Genomic DNA, 6103 nt, shown 5'->3' with positions numbered 1-6103 from the left:
TTATTTCACTCATTTCAGAGAACACATTAGATTCACTCATTTTAAGTACTATATTCCACTCGTTTAAAAAACTTATTTCACACATCACAAAAAAAATTATTTTCAAACAACTATGTTCCACTCGTTTCAAGAAACTAATTTCACTTATTTCAGAAAACACATTACATTCAGTCAATTGAAGTACTATATTTCACTTGTTTCAAAAAAGTGATTTTACTCGTTACAAAAGATAGATTTCGCTCATTTCACTAGTTTCAGAAAACACATTACACTCACAATATACAGAAATAAATAAGGATTTTTCAAAAAAATAATATTTCAATTAGAAAACTATTTCACTCATATAAACAATATCATTTGTTCACACAGAGTGAAATAGCATGTTTCATATGTTCCATATATAGAGTGAAATAAGTTTCGAGCACTGAAATAAGCAGTTCCACACAAAATATATAGAGTGAAATAAGTTAACTGAAATGTTGAAAATTAAATGTATTTGAAATGTATCCAAAATTGATCTTGTTGTAGAGGTCTTGACACCCGGAGATCAAATATATAAAATATTTCACATATGTAATTTTGGTTTAAAAGATATGAACGGTTGAAAATGTCAAATGAAATTTAAATGGGTACCTTTGTTATGGGAGCCAGAGAAGGAGAGTATATCTGAGTCATGCATGCATCATACTGACAAAAAGTGCTGACAAGAGTTGACAAGACATTTCATACACGATAGTGTTCAACAGAATACAAAGGAATACTAGTATGCATATAGACAGTGTGCACCAATCTCCAAGAATTTAACAGTGGATTTAGCACCGGTACATCCCTGCACCGGTAAAAAGAGGTTTGCGAGTGATCAATGCAATCCAAATTTTCGGTATGAAATCAAAGTACATATATCTCCAATTTTGCCACAAACAATTCTAAACTATTCCAAAAAACAATTGTGTTAATTGAAGCCCAAAAATATTCTTTGTAGCAGCAGTTAGAGATCAGGCTGAAGCATCGACAACGGCGTTGGCGAACCATGGTCGCCTGAGCGCGGTGGTGGCCGACAACCTCTTGTCGATGTTGCACGAGAGGAGCCCCTTGAGGACTTCGAAGCCTTCTTTGGAGAGGAGGTCCTCGGGAAAGTGCTCACGGAGCTTGTTGCGGGAAATGACATGCGGCGGCGTCACCAGCTTCCCGGCGAGCGGCAATGACTCGTAGGCTGGTCAGATCGTGAACAATGGCACGCCGAGAACGCGGAAGATGGCGAGGAGCTGTTGGGCGTCGTCGTCCCCGTCGAAGAGCGGCTTCCCGGAGAGGAGCTCGGCCATGACACAGCCGAGGGACCACATGTCAACCGTGGCATCGTAGTCGTTCTTGCCGAGGAGCATCTCCGGCGCCATGTACCGGCGTGTGCCGTGCTGCCCGTACGGCGCAGGCTCGGACATGGACACCGCGAGCCCTAGGTCGCAGATCTTGACGTTGCTGATGCCGTCTGCGCCGACGAGGATGTCGCGGTGGATGATGCGGAGCCCGTGCATGTGCTTGGCGGCGCCGAGGAGCTGCTCCATGATGCAGCGCACGTCGGCCTCGGGGAAGGGCCGGCCGCGCCGGTGCTGATGGAGGACGTCGTGCAGGCTGGGCCCGACGCACTCCATCACGACGGAGAGCTTCCGGGCGAAGGGGTCGAGCGAGAGCGCCCGGAGCTCGACGATGGCGCGGTGGCGGTGGCACGCGGCGAGGAACGCCGCCTCGCGCAGCGTACGGGCGTCGGCGCAGCCGCAGCAGGCGACGCCGGCGGCCTCGTGCGCGCAGGGGAGCGGCTTCTTGATGGCGACGGTCCAGCCGTTGGTGAGGTGGCGCGCCTCCACGACGCCGCCGAAGCCGCCCTCGCCGAGCACGCGCGTCTCCTGGTAGTCGGTGGAGCTCCAGTAGCGCGCCCTCTTGCAGAAGGCGAGCCTCGGGGCGCCGCCGCTGGTGTCCACCTTGAAGTCGGGGTGGTCGCCAGGGAAGACGCGCTTGATGGCCATCGGGGAGGAGGAGGAGGTCGATGGAAGCGCGGCCGAAAAGGAAAGGAAACGAGGAGAGGATCGCATGGTGGCGGAGGTATATATTGAGGCTGGGATGCTCAGCGTCAGCGTGACGTGCTCGACTGGTGCCCGGACTGGAGGACGAGGTCAACGCGCTGCCTGGCGTGGGCGAGACTGCAACGGAAGCTTGTACGTACGCGTTCGGATTCGTAGCCGGAGACGAAGTGGAAAAGGGACTGCCTACGTGTCACTTGCCCGATTTCGATTTTGCTGCGTACCTATTGTAAACGGGATATCCGTGCATGGATATATGTGGTTGCTTTAATATTCACGCTAATATTTTTTGTTGTTGTAGAAACTTATCTAGTTTCAAAATGTTTGTTCTTTTTTTAACATCAGTACAGACACAAGCGCTCATATACACGCGCATACAGTCACCCCTATAAACGCACACGTACACCCTTCCCCTACGAGCACATTTGAAAGACTGAGCCGGCATATGATTTTGAGATTTACGAAGTTGAATAAATACGAGCACCAGGATTTGAACCCTCGTAGGCTGGGATACTACAGTCCCTCTAACCATCCAACCACATGTTAGTTCGCGTTCATTCTTTATTTCAATGTGTATCAATCGTGTTTCTTTATGTGCCAATAAAAAAGATGCTCTTGTTTGGATCGGTTTTAATATGCCCGATAATATACGATGAGACATTAATATACACTTTGGAACACGAAGAAAAGCCGAATGTAACATGAATCTCAAATGCTGAAAATGGTAAAAAAAACATAGCATGAATCTCAAAGCAACCATAGACGATGGATCCGTGCACTATAGAATTGCTCCCCCCCCCCCCCCCCCCCATCTGGTACCATTCATCTTCTTCTCGCCCCGCAAAACCTTCCTCCTCCAATCTAGGCCTAACCACTGACCTTCATCACCTACGACTGGCTACACTTCCTCGCACCCCTCATCGCTTCAACTTGCTCGAGTTGCCGCCTCTACTGCGCTACCGCCATCCCGGTCATGCCTTTAGGCCCCGTCCGCCTCCAGGGCCGGCTACCGCACACCCACCCTGCATTGGCACCATCAACCGCTGCCTCCCTTCCACCGATGAGGTCCTTAACAAAGCCTTGTCAGGTATGCCGGGACCAGCCAGGACCTCCCCGTCTAAGGCCCGGGGCTACGCTACAGCTGGGAGGTATAACCTAGCTATGGGATCATCACGTTGCATCGACATATTACACTGCTTCCACTACTCTGCTCGTAGGTGAGATCATCATTACACGTTATCTTCATAGTGCTCATTGGTGTGATCGTGTAGTATATTTTGTTGTTGTGCAGCACGTTCCACCCTACAATAGTGGTTAATGGACTTCGTGTGATAGAGGTTGTGTCCCGGGCAAAAGCTCTGTCTGATGGTGTTGGTGCGAGTGACGCGGCGACGTTCTTGAGCGCCGCTCTCCCTTCTTGGAGGCATCATCGTGGGTTGGCCTCCACCATGGGCTTTGGATGGAAACGCTTGAGCAAGGCCCCTCTTTGTCGATTATTAGGATCGTGGTCCATGGACGGTAGTTTTTCTCTTTGTGGTGACGGTTTTGTGGTCTTGGTGGCGGTGCTCTCAATGGAGGCTAGGTTCAGTGGGATGGCTATGTTCCGAGGCCTTGATGACCCACAAGTATAGGAGATCAATCGTAGTCCTTTCGATAAGTAAGAGTGCTGAATCCAACGAGGAACAGAAGGAATCAATAAGCGGTTTTCAGCAAGGTATTCTCTGCAAGTGCTGTAAAGTAGTGGTGACGGATAGTTAGATAGCAAGATAATTCGTAACAAGTAACAAAAGTGACAAGGTGCAGCAAAGTGGCCCCATCCTTTGCATTGCAAAGGACAAGCCGGAAGTACTTCTTATAGTGAGCAAAACATTCTCAAAGACACATGGGAATCTCGTCTAGTTAACGTCATCATGATTCGCCGACTCGCGTTCACTACTTTGCTAAGTTTTTATGTGGGTGGACCGGTGCTAAGGTGTTATTCTTACTTGAACAAACAACCTACTTATGATTACTCCCTCTCGCAAGCATTCACAACTACGAAATAAGAATTAAGATAAATCTAATCATAGCATGAAACATATGGATCCAAATCAGCCCTTTACGGAATAGCGCACAAACTAGGGTTTAAGCTTCTGTCACTCTCGCAACCCATCGTCTACTTACAAAACCCACAATGGCGTACCCTAGGCCCAAGCATGGTTATGCGTCATGTAGTCGATGCTCATATGACACCACTAGAGGAAGAACAACATAACACATCATCAAAACATTAAACGGAAACCAACTTCACATGATTACTTATAGCAAGACTTCTCACATGTCCTCAAGAACAACAAGACTACTCACAAATCATGTTCATGATTAGAGGAGAATAATATATGATTAACAATCTGAACATATGATCTTTCACCAAATAAACCAACTAGCATCAACTACAAGATGTAATCAACACAGTAGCAACCCATAGGTACTAATATAAGGTTTGGAACAAAGATTGAATACAAGAGATGAACGAGGGTCTCGAGATGAGATGGTGCTAGTGAAGATGTTGACGGAGATGAGCCCTCCCATGATGAGAGAAACACTGGGGATGAAGATGGCTTCGATTTTCCCCTCTCGGAGGGAAGTATCCCTGCAGAATCGCTCCGTTAGAGAGCAAAAGTGCTCCTGCCCAAATTTGGCCTCGAGACGGCGGCCCTTCGTCCCAAAAGTCTTCTTCTTATTTTTTTTTTCCAGGGAAAATGGCTTCATATAGCAGAAGATGGGCCTTGGAGGCCTGATGTGGACCCCACAAGCGCACTTGGCGTGCCCAGGGCCCCCTCTAGTAGATTTTTCTTCTAGTTAAATCTCCGTAAGTTTTCAGGCCATTTGGAGCAGCGTAGAATAGCTATCTCTGTTGTAGCTCCTTTTAGGTACAGATTTCCAACTGCCGAAAATGTCCCTCTTGTGATGTAACTTGCACTTTAAGAGAGAAAATGCATTAGAACTGCATCTAAAAGTGAAATATAACTTTCAAACAATAAAAATAACAATAGGAAAATATGATGCGAAATGGACGTACCAGGCCTCCCATTGTGTCATGGCGTTAATTTCCATCCATGCTCTAGTGAAAGCATCCCATCGTCGGACGATGTGAAATCCTTCGAGCTGGGGTGAGGGAGCAGGGGGTCACTTCGACAATGGAACTGGAAGGCGCTCAAATTTTGGAAAACCAAATGATGGTGATGGCATGACCTTTGTTGACGTATAGTCTTCTTCTCGAGTTTACCTCATTTGTTGTTTCAGTCCTCCGATCCCGCACGACGGCTCCGATGACTCTGAGCGGTGCTCATCCCTTTCTTGTTATCTCCTTGGGTTATCTGGGTTCTTTGTCACTCCACTTGAGCACCCTTGTATCTTGTCATTGTCTTTTATTTATGTTGTGGTGTTGTGTTGTTCTGTTGGTTGTACTAATTTAAAGTCGGGCAATCGCTTTGTTTCTAAAAAAACACATGCTCACAAAGTTTGGTTGCTAATGTGAAGTAAGGCCTTCCTACAACCAGAATGTGTATTATCATTAATGACAACCCCACGTCAAGGTTATACATGTAACATGTATAACATACAATCCTAATTGTGACACACGTAATAAGTCAAAAAAATGGGGCTCCTATTTCATAAGAGCATAGGAGGCGCAAAGCAAAGGAGGGGCGGGAGATTTAGAGCATGCTCTTTTTTACCGTTTTGGGAAAGTCCCATGCCTCGCCAAACTTCCTTTTTGGCATATTTCCTTATTAGCAACTTCCAGAAATGTGTGCCTACAACTCAAAAAAAAATCCGACTTTCAGAATTTTAAGCTTCTAGAAATCTTCTGTAGGAACTTGTAGGATCTTTTAGTTTTGAAATTTTCCACAAAAATGGAATTTCAATCCTTTCGAATGTTCAAAAATACAAACTTTTAGAATACTCAACTTTTAAGAACTTTCATAAAATATGAAATTTGAACCCCCTAAATTTGAGATGTTCATTTTCTAGGAACTTCACAAAAA

At 46.3% G+C, this 6103-nt stretch overlaps 1 pseudogene; it reads right to left on the bottom strand.

The window, feature by feature from the left end:
• Positions 1–785: 785 nt before the first annotated feature.
• On the bottom strand, positions 786–2078 carry LOC125556235 (putative cyclin-dependent kinase F-2; annotated as a pseudogene).
• Between the last annotated feature and the right edge of the window lie 4025 nt (positions 2079–6103).

The sequence above is a fragment of the Triticum urartu genome, chromosome 5A (assembly GCF_056163025.1).
Source record: "Triticum urartu cultivar PI428250 chromosome 5A, HENAU_Tu73, whole genome shotgun sequence".
Lineage (NCBI taxonomy): Eukaryota > Viridiplantae > Streptophyta > Magnoliopsida > Poales > Poaceae > Triticum > Triticum urartu.
The sequence above is the reverse complement of the archived record's forward strand: the minus strand, read 5'-3'. Positions and strand labels throughout refer to the sequence as shown.